This window comes from Mytilus edulis, chromosome 3 (assembly GCF_963676685.1).
Source record: "Mytilus edulis chromosome 3, xbMytEdul2.2, whole genome shotgun sequence".
Classification (NCBI taxonomy): Eukaryota; Metazoa; Mollusca; class Bivalvia; order Mytilida; family Mytilidae; genus Mytilus; species Mytilus edulis.
In genome coordinates, this window is record NC_092346.1 from 1,553,521 (window position 1) to 1,569,844 (window position 16,324).

General features: G+C 30.8%; 1 protein-coding gene across 19 annotated transcripts in view; it reads right to left on the bottom strand.

The window, feature by feature from the left end:
• LOC139515597 (protein starmaker-like) overlaps nucleotides 1–14,061 on the bottom strand; it is a 50,600-nt gene extending 36,539 nt beyond the window's left edge. For 16 of the 19 annotated variants that reach the window (XR_011662809.1, XR_011662807.1, XR_011662806.1 and 13 more), the window contains exon 1: nucleotides 13,984–14,059. The gene's annotated coding sequence lies outside the window, so the exon portion shown is untranslated. Of the gene's footprint in view, nucleotides 1–13,983 lie in introns of all 19 variants that reach the window. The other 3 variants (XR_011662804.1, XM_071305193.1, XM_071305192.1) reach the window with 1 other exon arrangement.
• Nucleotides 14,062–16,324: the final 2,263 nt, after the last annotated feature.

Sequence of the window (16,324 nt, forward strand, 5' to 3'; positions counted from 1 at the left end):
ACATTTTCTTCAAATTTGGATCCCAAATCCTTATGTCAGAGGAATCTGGTACAACCCAAAAACTTATTTGGATGGGTCTATAAATCAAATTTTTAATTACTGATTTTAAATTGTTAAAAAATTTCACCTATTGATGATAATAAACACTGTAACAACTATACAGTGTTTCAACATTATTTCTCGCCATGTTTCTGCAATGTAACATTCCCATGCATGCCACAGATACTGCATTAAAAGCATTCATCACAAGACCAATAAATGATGTAAAACATCTATAATACCGTTACACAATTCTATTTAAAAAGAATTTCCCAAGGGAGATAATTTTACCATTTCTCATCTGTCAGAAAAAACTTAAATAGCTCAGTATCAATAATGAGACAAAGGAAAACAATGTGCTTCCAAGGAATGAGTACCAACTTCTCAAAATTTTTCTGAAGCACAGCTTATCAAGCATTTGCACCACTTCTTCTGTATTCACAATACAATCATCTAAACTCTGATCCATAATAAAATAATCATCAATGTATAAACTATAGCATGTATATACTTCAAGTGACATTATTTCATAAATACATAGACAGGTTTTAAAACCTTAGTAAAAACTCTTGATGCAGAAGCCAATCCAAAACAAAAAAAACATAAATATCATATCAATGTCTTTTCCACATAAATCAGGAAATTGTGATATAAACATAAATGATACTTAAATATGCATCTGTGAGATCTATAGATGTTAGCTCTATCTATATATATATATATAGATAATTATTCTAAAGAATTACATCTAAACAAAAGATAAATAGTCCTGCTCCAAATGCTGATAAGCCACAAACTTAGTTTGTTTTAATTTTTCAAATAGATACAGGCCTTGAAGACCAATCTTTCTTAGGAACCAAGAAAATATAGGAAATAAACTGATTTTCCATTGATCGATCAACCTTTTAAATAGCTCTCTTAGCTATCAATTTTTGGACTTCTGAAATTAATTCATCCTTATGAAAGGTGAAATGTATTTAATTCAAAAAGGATAAACCTTGTGGTACATCATTAAAAATAATTTTATAACCATTTCTTAATAAATCTAATATCAATAGATCATTAGTAACATTTTCCAAATCATAATATTTAAGTTATCAACTGTATATATAGCAACTGGTTGAGAAATGTGACCTCTTCGAGATTCTCTGTTCCCTTTTTGGAAACCTCTCCCTCTCAATGAAGGGAATTGCCTACTACATGTAGTATAGTCGCCCTGTTGACCAACAGAGCCTCTGCAGTTAAAAAACTGATATTGCCTTTCCCATAACAGCTGGTAGTAAATTAATTGCTAGACCTGGAACCTCTTCCAAGGAATCTATAATTTGCTTAGAATCTTTGTATAAACACTAAGTTTGCTTTTTGCAATCATAACTAGAAATGTGATAAAGCAACTATCACAACAGAATTACAAATAAGTTTTATCATCTAAATATTTCTGAGCATCTCCTATGGGTTTAACCAGAAAACCATGGTAAAACAAACAAATATAATTTTACAATAAAATCCTTGTATTATCAAGATCCAATGGCTCATTCCTACAACAAGAAATAGCAAACTCAACAATAGGGGTGATGATCAACCCCTTAATAAAGTATCTCTGGGTTTCCTGCATCTTTGAAACCACAGAGTGGGCCTGTCTAGGCATTGCCATTTCGATTTTTTAATTATCCTAGACACACTAGGATTGTCACAGTTCTCAGTGTGATAGTATTTCCTCTATGAACTTTATATATTCCTGATTTTATCAAAATCATGATTAAACTGTTCAACAAACAGGATGAGATAATGGACCATTAATCTCACTAAAAGAAGCCTTAAAGGCTTCTGAAAACCTTAATGCAGGATCAAAAGACCTTAATGCAGGATCAAAAGACGTATCAAATTCTGTAGATAAGATCAAAATTTAGAACTAAATCTTCATTAAAGTAAGCCTCTAATGGCAAAAATTCAAATATAGCAGCAGGTTTCTCTACAAACTCTGCTAGAGTTGAAGGCAGTGAAACTGTCTCAAACCTCATGATTCATACAGGTTCTTTAATACATTAATAATAAATAGTAAATGTATCAATATACATGCCTATCTAAATCTCAACAGCACTTTCGTTAGAAACAATCACAAATCAAGTAGATTTTGAAGTTATACAAGTAACACTAGATTTTAAAACTTACTTTTTACAGGTTCTGTTGCTTTGTCAATTATTTCCAATTGCCATGCCATTATGATCTATTATAAAACTACTAGGTTTTATAACTGTTTAAGAAGAGGATTTATTCAAAATACCTCTTGTATTCCTATTAAATTTATCATCTTTAATTTCTAAAACATTCCAGAGGTGATGAAAATCATAACCATCACCCTTGTAAGTGTAAACATCATTCTAAACATCTTGCAAAAACAATACATTTGCATAAACAAATTCAGCCATTGTAATACAAAAATGTGTACCTGTGCAGGTAAAACACGTGTAAATTGTGAAAAGTACTCACGACCTTCAGGTGAATAGAAATACTTTTAAATATCTACCTGTTTAACAAACAGGAGTATGAATTAAGTAACAAATGTGCTATTAGGCAAAAACTTAATGAATATATAAAATTGTCATACATCGTAGACAATAAAATATTTAATTAATTTCCATGAACACTTGTCATACATCGTAGACAAGAAATTTTTAAATTCATTTCCATCAACAATTGTCATACATCGTAGACAATTGAGGAATTATTATTTGTAAATAACAAAATAACATTAGAACTTGTCGTACATCGTAGACAAGTTAATGTAACTTTAATAACTTTCTGCCAAATTTAAGATAAAAATAAAATAACTAAAAAGAACTTATGTGAAGTGTTCACTTCAAACCCTCTAGAAAAATAATGACAAGTTATTATGGAACAGGTGCTTATATACTAGGGTCAAGGTCACTGGCCAGCTATAGGTGGTTATAGTTTGTTTCTTTAAACAGAGATATTATATGTAAGCTTCACCCCTCATAGAGAAGTAAAGCTAATTCATTACTTGAGACCGAAGGCGAAATATGAATAAGAATTACATTTTTATCAGCTAATTAAACCAACATCATCATTACGAAGATGATACATTCATTCATAGAATGTGGGGAACAGCTGGGAAAATACAAATCTACATAATTAACAGATGTGGTACCTGGTGCATCTGTTATCATAGAGCACTGAATATACTTATCTTCTAAATCATATTTACTATCTGTATATACTACAAAGAAAACTTCACAGAGAGGAGGGGTGACCTACATGACATAGACACAAGACTTCACTTATATCTGTACATACTACAAAGAAAGAGGGGAGGGCCTTAAGTTGACCTAGACACAAGACTACCTATAGCTACTAAACTATCACTTATATATATGTATATACTACAAAGAAAACTTCATAGAAAGAGGGGCAAGTCTGAATCATTATAAGTTGACCTAGACACAAGATTTTGTACAGAGAAAAAAGAAAACAAGACTCTTAAAGAGGAGGTTTAAGGTCAACGTTAAACTATACCCCAGTATTATCTGACGCTTAAAGACTACCTACATGTACTAAATCTTATATCTGTAATACTAAAGAGGGAGGATCTTCTAAGGTTGAACTCAACACAGAGAGCCATTATGAAGAGATTATCTAACAAGAGACTACCTACTAAATCATCTCTTATAATATCTGTAATACATGTACTTAAAAGTAGGGAGGGAGGGTCTAAGGATTTGACTTCTGATTTACAAGCAATCATTTAAAAAAAATGTAATTAATATAACTCTTGATAAAACCAAGAAATAATTGACTAAGCTACATTTTTTATTGTGTGAACCCCCATATATTGGCAAGTTTTGGAAGTGTCAATGGGCCACTCGATATACCTCGGAATCAAGATTCTCAGAACATTTCAACAATTGTACGTGCAACAAAATTGATAAACATGTATGCAGGATTATGGTGTCATCTTTTTCAAGAAACATAACACACTCCATATGATGCACATGTATAATATGTAAAATATTGACTACCTAAACATGCTAAATGTATATTTGTATATGTACCTTAAGAAAATAAGTAGACTCTTCTATGAAAATAGGAAAGAGATTATGGTAAAGCCAGTAGTACAGTCAACACAAATGAAATGATGGCCAAGTTTACTTTCATAGCATGAGTAATAACTCTGTCAACTTGTTTGTCTGCCAAAAAGACCTAGAGTTTTGTACAGAAATAACATGGAAAATATCTGATATCAAATCAACAGTATAAGACTATAAAAATTAAAGTAAATGAAAAATAGCTATTTGACAAACTCTAAGCTTCAGCTGACTGCACTGTCATAAAAAGAAGGTTACAAATGTTCAATAAATATATATTTTGGGGTGTTTGAAGTCCTACACAGGAACTGAGCTCTCTTTGTAGGCCCAGAATTCTCAAAAAGTGGTGGTCCAAGGGATTTAACAAAGGATCTACACAATTTTGGTATTTTGTAATAGAAATAATAGAGAGAACCTGCAGTTTTTCTTCAAGGACCACCAGGGAAAAAAAGATTTCAAGAACTCTGTAGGCCAGTATTTTGTTTTCAAAAGACAATGAAAGATGTGCATAAAAGTATAGTTGAGGGATGTAGTTGGGTTTATTTTTTAAAGGAATTTATAACATTACACAGTTTTGAAGATATGTGACCAAGAAATCCACAGTCTAAAACTAGGAGACTGATATGAGGATTCGGTCACAACTAAATGTTAAACCTAAATAACCATGCACCATAAACTAGCAGTAATACACAGAAGATTAATTCCACTTAGTATATAATTTATTTCCAAGACTGGAACTTGTCACCAAGCCTGTGACTTCCAAACTTAATGTCTTTTACAATATAGTACAATATATATATATATGAGAATTAAACAATAAGCTAAGATCAATTATTACATAATGTGTTGACAAATATAAACAAGTTATTATCCAGATAAAGAAAGATAAATAATTAATACAACTCTTTTAGCAATGTCTCTAATTTAAGAAGGATAAGGGATTAAGCCTTGAGGCATAATTGTCACTTTGATTATAATGTCCATTATCAATTAGATATATAGTAATTTTTACTAACTTATTGTCCAGGTAGAATATATAATATAAAACATAATTAATGATAAATTCTTTGAGTCTCAAACATTAGCATTAAAAACCTAAACACATCTGAAAGTCACTTTAACTCTGTCATACATTTCTCCCTGTCCGACTAAAACATTTCCACATGTTTTTGAATAACACCTTAAATCTTAAGATGTATTTTTGGAAACACGAGATTTGCGTTTTGAATTCTTTGAACTACTTTTGGTTGAATGTTTTGAATTTTGGTTTTGAATCAATTTGTCAACAATATCCATTGGAGACATACGTGTCTCTGTATTTAGTCTACTTCCTTGTTTCTCGATGGTTGAATTTGCACATTGAACTGATGTCAGATGTTCCATTTTACTTTTTAGAATCTTATTTTCATCCTCAAGTTTTGAAACTAATTTTAGATGAGTGTCACTTTGTTCTTCCAGCATTTTGTCCACATCTTTGTTCGTAATAAAATATGTTTCCTCACCGTCAGAATCAAACATTGTATTTTCTTCTTCGAACTCTTTATATTCCTCTAGTTCCTCTGATAGTTCACTGTTCTTTTTTATAAGTTCTTCCAGTATTTGATTTGTTTCAGCTTCTGACTCTTTGTTTTGGTCTACAGTTATTGAGAGTTTTTCATTTTCCTGCTTTAAATCTGATGTTTGGTCAATGAATTTGGTAATTATTTGCCGAGCTTGAATTATTTCATTTACTAGTTTTTCTAATTGAGACTGTAATTCATTCACATGATTTTGCTGGTCAATTTGATTATCCTTGTATTTCTGCTTAACATTTTTCAGTTCTGTTTTAATCACACATGTTACATCCAAATATTTTCCAAAATTTGCATCCTTTAAGTTCGAAAATGGTAGTTCACGACATGTTTTCTTGTTCTGAATGTATGTGTCCATTCTCTTCTTGTCTCTTTGAATTTGCCTATTGCTTTTTTGCTTTGAATTCAATGCATTAAGTTCCAATTTTGGTTTATCACTAGTTTTGCACATCCTTGCATAATGTCCTATTTTCTTACACTTATAGCAACTCCTAGCTAATGAATAACATACTTTATATAAATGTTTATTTCCACATCTTCCACATGTTGGCATTGTTGGTAGCTGGCAAGGAAAATAGTTCCATTGTCTCCACTGTGGTTGGAATGAGTAGTTCATATTGTCATTAAACGAAGTTTCTCTTCTTGGGGGGTAACTCGCTGTGCTGCTGAGGTTGCCGGAAAAGGCGGTCCTCGACCATGTGTAACCAAGAAATCCACAGTCTAAAACTAGGAGACTGATATGAGGATTCGGTCACAACTAAATGTTAAACCTAAATAACCATGCACCATAAACTAGCAGTAATACACAGAAGATTAATTCCACTTAGTATATAATTTATTTCCAAGACTGGAACTTGTCACCAAGCCTGTGACTTCCAAACTTAATGTCTTTTACAATATAGTACAATATATATATATATGAGAATTAAACAATAAGCTAAGATCAATTATTACATAATGTGTTGACAAATATAAACAAGTTATTATCCAGATAAAGAAAGATAAATAATTAATACAACTCTTTTAGCAATGTCTCTAATTTAAGAAGGATAAGGGATTAAGCCTTGAGGCATAATTGTCACTTTGATTATAATGTCCATTATCAATTAGATATATAGTAATTTTTACTAACTTATTGTCCAGGTAGAATATATAATATAAAACATAATTAATGATAAATTCTTTGAGTCTCAAACATTAGCATTAAAAACCTAAACACATCTGAAAGTCACTTTAACTCTGTCATAGATATTTCATGATCATCATGGTCATGTTCATGAATGAACTGAGTTTAAATATCGGCTACCTTTCCTGATATATACATTCAGAAAAAGTGTACATTCTTAAGATTATTTAGACCGACTTATTTTTTAAAGAAAAAAAAATTTCAAGCCAAGAAAAGCAAAATATTTATCTTCATTCAGATTGATATATATATCCCTTATTTTCAGATGAAAGACTCTAAAAGTTAGAAATTTTTCGGCTTCTTAGATGTAGGTACATATTATTTTGACCTATCAAAGAAAATACTATTGACAATAAGTACATGGCAGGTCACATACCAAAGTCTTCCCAGGTAATAATCATAGGTAAATAAAATGTGTGCCTACAGGTTCAATTTTTAAATTCTTTTGATGTAATTGATGGAGTGGAACAAATATGTAGCTATAAGTAATATCAATGTGGTCATTATATACCCCCTTGTTCCAATTGACACTTTAAGTTTATAAATAAGTATTTTAAAGTAACTGTTAAAACTTAAGAGAAAATAATCACAGTATTGTTAATGGGATAATAAAATTGTTTTTTGCATTTTTTGTTGACCAGTTCAATCATATTCTCAATAATGTAAAATAAATAGCAGTGTCCAACCATTCAAAATGTCTATGATATCAGTGTTCTACATAGTGACTTTAGCATTAGGTTTGCTTCCCTGGTTTTGAATTTTGGAGAAAACCATTAGTTGATAGCCCCATAATGCTTCCTATGTTAAAAGAGGGACGAAAGATACCAGAGGGACAGTCAAACTCATAAATCGAAAATAAACTGACAACGCCATGGCTAAAAATGAAAAAGACAAACAATAGTTCACATGACACAACATAGAAAACTAAAGAATAAGCAACACGAACCCCACCAAAAAACTAGGGGTGATCTCAGGTATTCCAGAAGGGTAAGTAGATCCTGCTCCACATGTGGCATTTGCTATGTTACTTGCACATATGCTATTTCAAGCATTCATTACTAATGTGACTGTTACAAGTATAAATTTCCTGTCAAAACTATATCTTATCCTGACTTGTGCTGAAAAAGTCGACATACATATCTTTGATTGCATACAATATAGCCTACTGGTTACCTGAAATTTCGTATTACAAAATCATTTCCTTGTGATCTGATGCCTCCTTGTTTTAATCTTCTTTTTTTATTATTACATGTATCATATTATTCAAAAGAACTTTCAAAAAGAGCTTTAATTTATATTCCTAAAGTTCATTTGATAGTGTTTTACTTTACTGTCAGAACTATCAGAACTGTTGGATGTATTTCAGCTTTTTGTTTGGGAAAGCCAAAGTACACCTGGAGAAGACTGTTAATCTTTAGCTTTAATGTATAGAAAGCTTTAAAGCAAAGATAATGAATTAAAATTAAAAAAAAAAGATAAGGAAATGCTAATTGTTAAAGCAATTAATCAAACGGGTTGAATTTCATTATTTATTTGAAGCATAAACCTGCTTCTATGACCTACAAATGTAATATTACATGTATTTCATGTCAAGGTCATATCCACATGATCCAGATTATGACTTGGATTAACCTTGACCAAGGGTTTTGTTGAAGGCAGAACTCTGACCTACAGTATAATGGTTTACGTTTTACACATTATGACTTGGATAGAGAGTTGTCTCAGATTGGCACTCATACCACATCTTCTTATATATCTACTTATATTGTATTGGTTTAAGTCAAGGTGATGAATGCACACCTTTAGGTAAACAAAAACATCTTTATACATTTACTATTTTTTCTCATAAAGATCAAATGTGTGAGTTGTAAAGCATATGTATAATATATATGTACATGTATTATTAAACAACATCAAGGTTAAGTCAATCTTTGACAGATGCACTCAATTATTCTAAAATCAAATGTGCACATTTAGCACATTTAAGTTGTGGGGTAAAGGTCAATGAGACATCGATCAACTTTGAAACCTACATTATTGAACCTTTTACTAAAATTAAAGAAAAACTTGTCTAATCTAGACATGCTCCAAAGTACCTGTATATCAACATCAATTTGAACCTTCACAAAATATATATCAACTAAACACCTCTATAAACAGAGAAAAAAAATCCAGTTCTACTAGGGATCAGTAACAATAATACTGGTTTCACTGTATGTGAATGGAAATTATATAATCGCACAATAAAACAGCTGTAATTTACAAATAATTTAGAATCAAGAAAATATTGACAATTCTGCAGGCTAGCCACTACATGTTTATGTTACTTAGACCTGGCATATTCTACATCATCAGTATGTTTAGTATGAAGATTGTATTCTGAAAAAGTATTTTTTATCACAGGAAATTACTGATTTTAATCAATCTTTCATGTGCTGTTGCCAAATGATAATAAGTAGATGTGGAATAAATGCCATTGCAATTGAGACCCAAAAAAAATCACATACATTCAAAACCAAATAATCAAATCAATTACATGTAGTAATGATACTCAAACAATGCATTTGAGACAGATTGTTTGTTTGCAAAAGGGAGCTACCATTTTATTTTTATGGGGGGGGGGGGGGGGGGGGGGGGGGGGGGCTAGGATGAAAAATTTTGTCCTGCCTTTTTATTTAGCTGTAATCTCTGTCCTGCCTTTTTATTTTTCACTCTGTTCGGTCCTGCCTTTTATTTTTTAGTTTATCCTGACCTAAATTGTCGTCCTGACTTTTTTTTTGTAAGTGTCTCATCCTGCCTTTTTTTTACTCAAAACTCCTGTCCTGCCTATTTTTTCAAATTTCATCCTAGCCCCCCCCCCCCTCCCCCCCCCTAAAAATCAAATGGTAATCTCTAATTCCTTTGATTCCAGATAAAGTCAATTTAGTCAGTAAAATCATGCAGTCTCAAAATATGAAAGAAAAAAATACCTACAGAATTTGAAAGGTATTCAAGTAAATTGTACAGGATTGGGATAGCTTTTTAAAATACATTCATTCTGTTTATATATTTATACATTAATAATGATTTTAATTGTTTGATTATAATTGAACTGAATCTTTATCTTGTTTTGATAATTACTAAAATGACTGTTTTCACATTCTTTAAATTTCAGATTTTCTGAATGGTGGTCACTGTGGCAGCCATAATACATGTTATATTATATTGAAGTAAATGTTACCAAAAAAATATTTTAACACTTATCATGCTTATAATACTGAAATATGCATATTAGACCATATACCTATAAATTTCATTTTTTTGTTTTTGTTTTGTTTTGGTGCCAAAATCAGAAAAGGAATTTGTCAGAGGTGTTTATATATACATGTATACACATGTACATGTACAATGTACCAAGTAATGAAATGAGATATTTTCTTTACCTCTATATTTTCATGCAAATACATACAGTGGCTGATCCATGAGGAGTAGAGGTTGTTAACCCCCTCCCATATTCAACATTTTTTATTTTTAAATTGTGTTTTTCATGATAAATATTCAGGTTCTTCGTATATTATCATTCAAATAATTATCTTTTATTGTAAGGAATTATGCCTTTCCTTCCCCCCTCGTTCAAAAATCCTAGATGTTATCATCCATTTATGTCCCTGATACATGTGAATCTACCTATAATATAATGATAATGACGAAGAGAGTTATTAACGACCTTGACTGGCTATACAGCCCTTACATGGTCTGCCCTGACATGTGCCTTTTTGGGCAGTGCTTTGCTTTTGCGCCAATTGGCATTTCATTTGGGCAATAAAAAAAGGTTTCCTTTGAGCCACAAACCATATTTCATTTGTGCCAGTAATACAGGTAAATAGTATGTATAAATAAATGATTTTTTTTCATTAAACACTTTTAATAATAACATGAATAAAGACAGTTTTTGTTTGCATAATAAAACATATTCCTCAAAAATCAGTCATCTTAAACCCATACAAATGTTAAAACTTCGTTAAAACACAGTTCTGTTAAGTACTATGAAAATATTTAAAAAGGAGTAAAAATTGCGATACATTTGTAAGCATAATACACTATAGTAAAGTTATAATTCTGTCCATATTAGTTGTCTCTGAACTGACAATGTCCATCTATACACCTCAAAAATGTAAACATTTTATAGTTCAAACCTCAGTTTTATATATTAGAAATGAGTATGAACTATCATCAAGGAGAAATACTGTCGAAACAAATCTCATTCACTATACAGAAATGAAGATTTAACTTTTCTGTTACATGTTACCTGTATTACTTGTGAAATGGCGCAAATGAAATATAACCATTTGGGGCAAATGAAAAATTGGATTTTTTAAAAATTGGCGCAAATGCAATGCGCCCCTTTTTGGGCTATGAATAATTCAATTATATTAATTTAATGTAAAATTTCATTGTAATATATATAATTTCATTTATACATACAGCATCATAAATCAATTAGCATCCCAACCTATAAATGATTCTGTACATATATCTGAACTAATGGGCCATGGACTGTACATGTCCATTGATGAATTTATGGCCCTAAGCTGGTCAACACGTCTAGTCATGATTGGACAGTATCCAAACATACCTGTACATAGGTATAAGGGAGCTACCATTTGATTTTTATGGGGGGGCTAGGATGAAATTTGAAAAAAATAGGCAGGACAGGAGTTTTGAGTAAAAAAAAAAGGCAGGATGAGCAACTTGGTAAAAAAAAAAGGCAGGATGACAATTTGTGTAAAAAAAGTCAGGATAAACTAGTAAAAAAAAAGGCAGGACCGAATAGAGTAAGAAATAAAAAGGCAGGACAGAGATTACATTAAAAAAAAAAGCAGGACAAAATTTTTCATCCTAGCCCCCCCCCATAAAAATCAAATGGTATCTCCCTAATACATGTTTCATGAACCACTGCCAAAATATTTTAATTTATTAAAATTATGTAAATTTTAGATGTAGTTTGGTGTTACTTATCATTCATGTTTTCAAATGTCAAACCTGTAAATGTACAATGAATATTTTTTTATTTATAATACATGTATACAAACTAAACAAAGACTTAAGGTGTTTGCTCATTTTTTCATCTCTCTTTTTTTCATTTTCAAAGATGCCATTTGATTGTTTTGCAAGTGACAAATCAAACACTGATATTTAGTGGTTTAATTTTTTTAAGGTTCAAATTTTGCTCATTCTACATCAAATTTTTTTCTGTTCCCTGATTCTCATAAAATCAATATATATATATGAGAGATTACAATTTACTATTTATTCTTATAATAAAAATTTTGAAAAAAGAGCTATCGCTGAATTTTCAATTATACAATACATATAGATGTTTTCCATGCTGTTAGATCAGTGTTCCTAAAGTTATGAATTTCTAATTATAAGAACCATTGAAGACAAATTATTTGATGTATACCCGGTAACACCCCGTCCTCTCTCCAGAAAGTATCACAAAAACTTTCTAAGATTACAATTTATGGGCCGGGGCTTGTAGAAATAAAATAGTATAAAGTTTTTGCATTCATCAATTTCATTTTGAGCATAATAAATGGCAAATGTGTGTATTCACTGTATAGTGCTTGCTACAAAAATTTAAAGTTTGAATTGCTGAAAAGATTAACCATGAAAACATATTGATACATTTGATGATCCACAGATATCATTATGATAGAGTGAAATAAACTCCTACTTATGTATGTTTCTTTATAAAGTTCTATAAATAGGGATTATTATCTTTCCTATAGATAGTAACATTCTTTATGGGAAGAAAGACTTCCCTAGGACACGTGTGTATTTCCTTAAAGTATCAAGCTGTGAAAAAAAACAATGCATAAACATTGTTAATCATGTTAATGTCAAACTATAAAAATACAAATTGTTTAGTCTCTAAGAAAGCTTGTAAAATTTGGCATTTGCGGTGCTATATATAAGAAAGATGTAGTATGATTGCCAATGAGACAACTCTCCACAAGAGACCAAAATGATATAGAAATTAACAACTATAGGTCACCGTAGCCTTCAACAATGAGCAAAGCCCATACTGCATAGTCAGCTATAAAAAGGCTTCAATATGACAATGCCTGGGATGCAATTTGTGTACTGAAGTATTATATTATGGTATATATTCCTGTAGAATACCTGTAGAATCTTTTAGGGGCCTCAAGTGTAAGGAAATTCAATCCTTTTTAAACCCACCCAAATTTGTACTTGTTCTAAAAACTTTACTATATCATGCCAATCCACTGAATACAGCATTTTAACCACTACAATTTGACTTGATAAATATAAACATTATAAGTTATAGCCATAGAGGGTACTGTAAGTAAATCACCTATGGATTTTATTCACGCCCTATGGTCCGTTGAGGGTCAGTAGCAAACGGTATAATAAATTTATTGCTAGCTAGACTTTTTCTGCTGCATTTGTAGACAAATAAACATTGAAAATAACAACATCAATAGATGACGCCACCTTTAGTAGAAGACGTGACGTCATGAACCCCCTATGAAATTTACTACCCCCCTACAGATCCATTGGGGGTCACCAAGTGATGGTGTTTAACCAATCACAACTTGATAATTTACCTGCTGTGCGAGAAATCATAATATTAAAATTCAAACCACAGGAGTAAGTTACTATTTGCCGTGTTAACTATCCATGGGAAGGCCTTCTAACAAACCCCCTGTGCTAAATCTTTTGAAATAAATCAAATTTCACAGTTCATTGTTTACATTGTTAATTTAATCAATTACTGTTGAAAAAAAAGGCAAGATACCAAAGCAAAGTTATAATTTGAATGTGAAAAATCATCCATGCCTTAGCCTAGACTATACCTCATTACCTGAGTGTAATACGCATGTAGTGATGTACTGACAACTTCAGTATAAATTTTGGGAAATACACACAAGCTATTTGAAGGCAAAATGCGATTGATTTTGGTGTTAAATGCAGTATTAGACAGCTGTAGTCTAAAACTGTATACATTAATGCAAGCAAACCTGCATTTCTTTTTAAATATGCGATTAATACGTAAAATTCTTAACATTTTTTTACTTACGAAAATTAGCCTGCCAAATCCTCTGACAGCCCAGGCACTTCTACCTTCACGTTGGAGAGCTCACATGCCAATTAAGGTAAAGATAGGAAAGTGTCTGATGCGGGAAAATTTAAATATGTTTTATGCTAAATAGGAATGAGGATAGATCTTTTTGTCATATTACGACGCACACGAAGAGCAGAATGATTAATAGTTATACAAATGATGATAGAATCTATAAGATAAGATAAGATAAAATAAATTTTATTTTCCAAATTAGGTCCCCAGGGGGGCATAAGTAAGTATATAGATGTAAGTAAGTAAGTAAGTAAATTGTATTTTGAGTCGGCAATTATATACACAATAACAGACAAAACATGAGCTCTGGTGAGCTCTTTAACCGACATATACACATAACATATATGGGCGTTTTTCTATAAAAACGTGCTTTCTTGTCCCAGCCACTTTAAAAAAAATGTGTTTGATCTTTGCAACTATTTTTTTGTGCAGTCAGTACATTGAATTAGATTTAACATTTTATAGTAAAGAAACAGTCTATTTTAGAGGGATTGATAAGATATTGATTCCTGAATGGTCAAAAACAACCAAAATGGCATGTCCCTAGACCGCCTGTTCAACATTCATACTCTAAAATATCGTAAAAAAATGTAGAAATAAATGTTATTTTTACTTAATATAAGTTCTTTAATAATTCAAAACTATGTTTAGAGCCAACATATTTTAATAAACAGCTTTTAACATAGGATTTTTAATTTCAGAAGGTGTGTCCCTGACAAAATGTCCACTACGAAACGAAGTCATTAAAATTTGCTAATAAAACAGTTTTATAAAAATTAATCAATGTAATTTTGTTTGCAAGAAATATAAACATTAGGGTATTACAAAAGAAGCGATGCTTTTATAACGGCAGTTAAATTGTTGGTAAGAAAAATTGAGCACATCAAATGGACCGAATACGAATACTTTATTTCTCATAAAACTACAATTACATAGTTATAGAGAACATACATAAATATAACTATAAGGTACAATTTTTACAAGCATGTGTGAACAATACAATGAAATTAACTTGGAGGACTGACTTTCACATTTATAACTTTGATAAATTTACATAGTTTTTCTAATATTACAATATTACATGAATTAAACAGTTGATCAAACTTATAGATATTAGGGTTAGACCAGCAGTATGTAGGTAAAAATTTCTTTCTTTCAAACATAAAAGATCCACAATTCATAATATAATGGTACTCGTCACCAATGTCGTTTGAGTCACAGAGACAGCAGATTCTGTCTTCTCTCGGTAAACCCTGCCACCTTCCAAACTCAATCGGCAAGTGGTGACTACCACATCTATATTTGCATAATGTATAAATGAATTTGTGGGGTAAAACAGAAAAATATTTTTCCAATTGAAAATTATTTTTAAAAATACGATAGCATAAAGTTTTAGGTGATTCTGCAACAAATGCAAAGCATTCTTGCTGAAACTGATCTTTGAGTTTTTGCTCAATACATTTTGACACCCATTTGTCAGCAAACTGTGCATTCCATATATTGGACATACCACAATTATCAAAAATATTTTTAATATATGATATCCATTTAGTGTCTATTCCGTAATCATTATAATATAAAAATACAAGTTTATATAATACAGCACAAATTTTACTTTCTTTTCCATTAAGAAGTCTACTCCAGAATTTAATCATTCGCAGTTTTATAGACACAGTAATAGGGTATCTGCCAAGTTCTGCATACACTATGAAATTTGGAGTAGACTGTTTTAAATGTAAAATCATTTTACAAAATTGTAAATGTACACGTTCAAGTATATCTATATTTTCAAAACCCCATATTTCTGATCCATATATCAATATTGGTAAAACCATTTTGTCAAATAAATCAAGTTGACATTCTATTGACAAATTGTTTTGTCTACCTTTTTTTAAAACACTATACATAGCTTTTGTGGCTTGTTCTTTTAAATATTTTTTATTTGACAAAAAGGATCCACTTCTAGAAAATAAAATACCTAAATATTTGTATTCTTTTACAATTTCAATGTCGTTACAATTAACTGTAAACTTGAGATTTGCTGGCATTCTGCCACTCGAAAAGATCAAAACTTTAGTTTTATTTGTATTGATTTTCATTTTCCATTCTTCACAATATTCGTAAAATGTATTTAACATGTATTGTAGATCAGTGCTATTTTCTGCTAATAAAACAGTATCATCTGCATATCAAAGTAAAAATAATTTCAAAAATACTGTCAGCTCATTTTCAATTTCTTGTGATATAGATTTTAAGCCTGTTATGTTTTTCTTTTCAAAAAAAG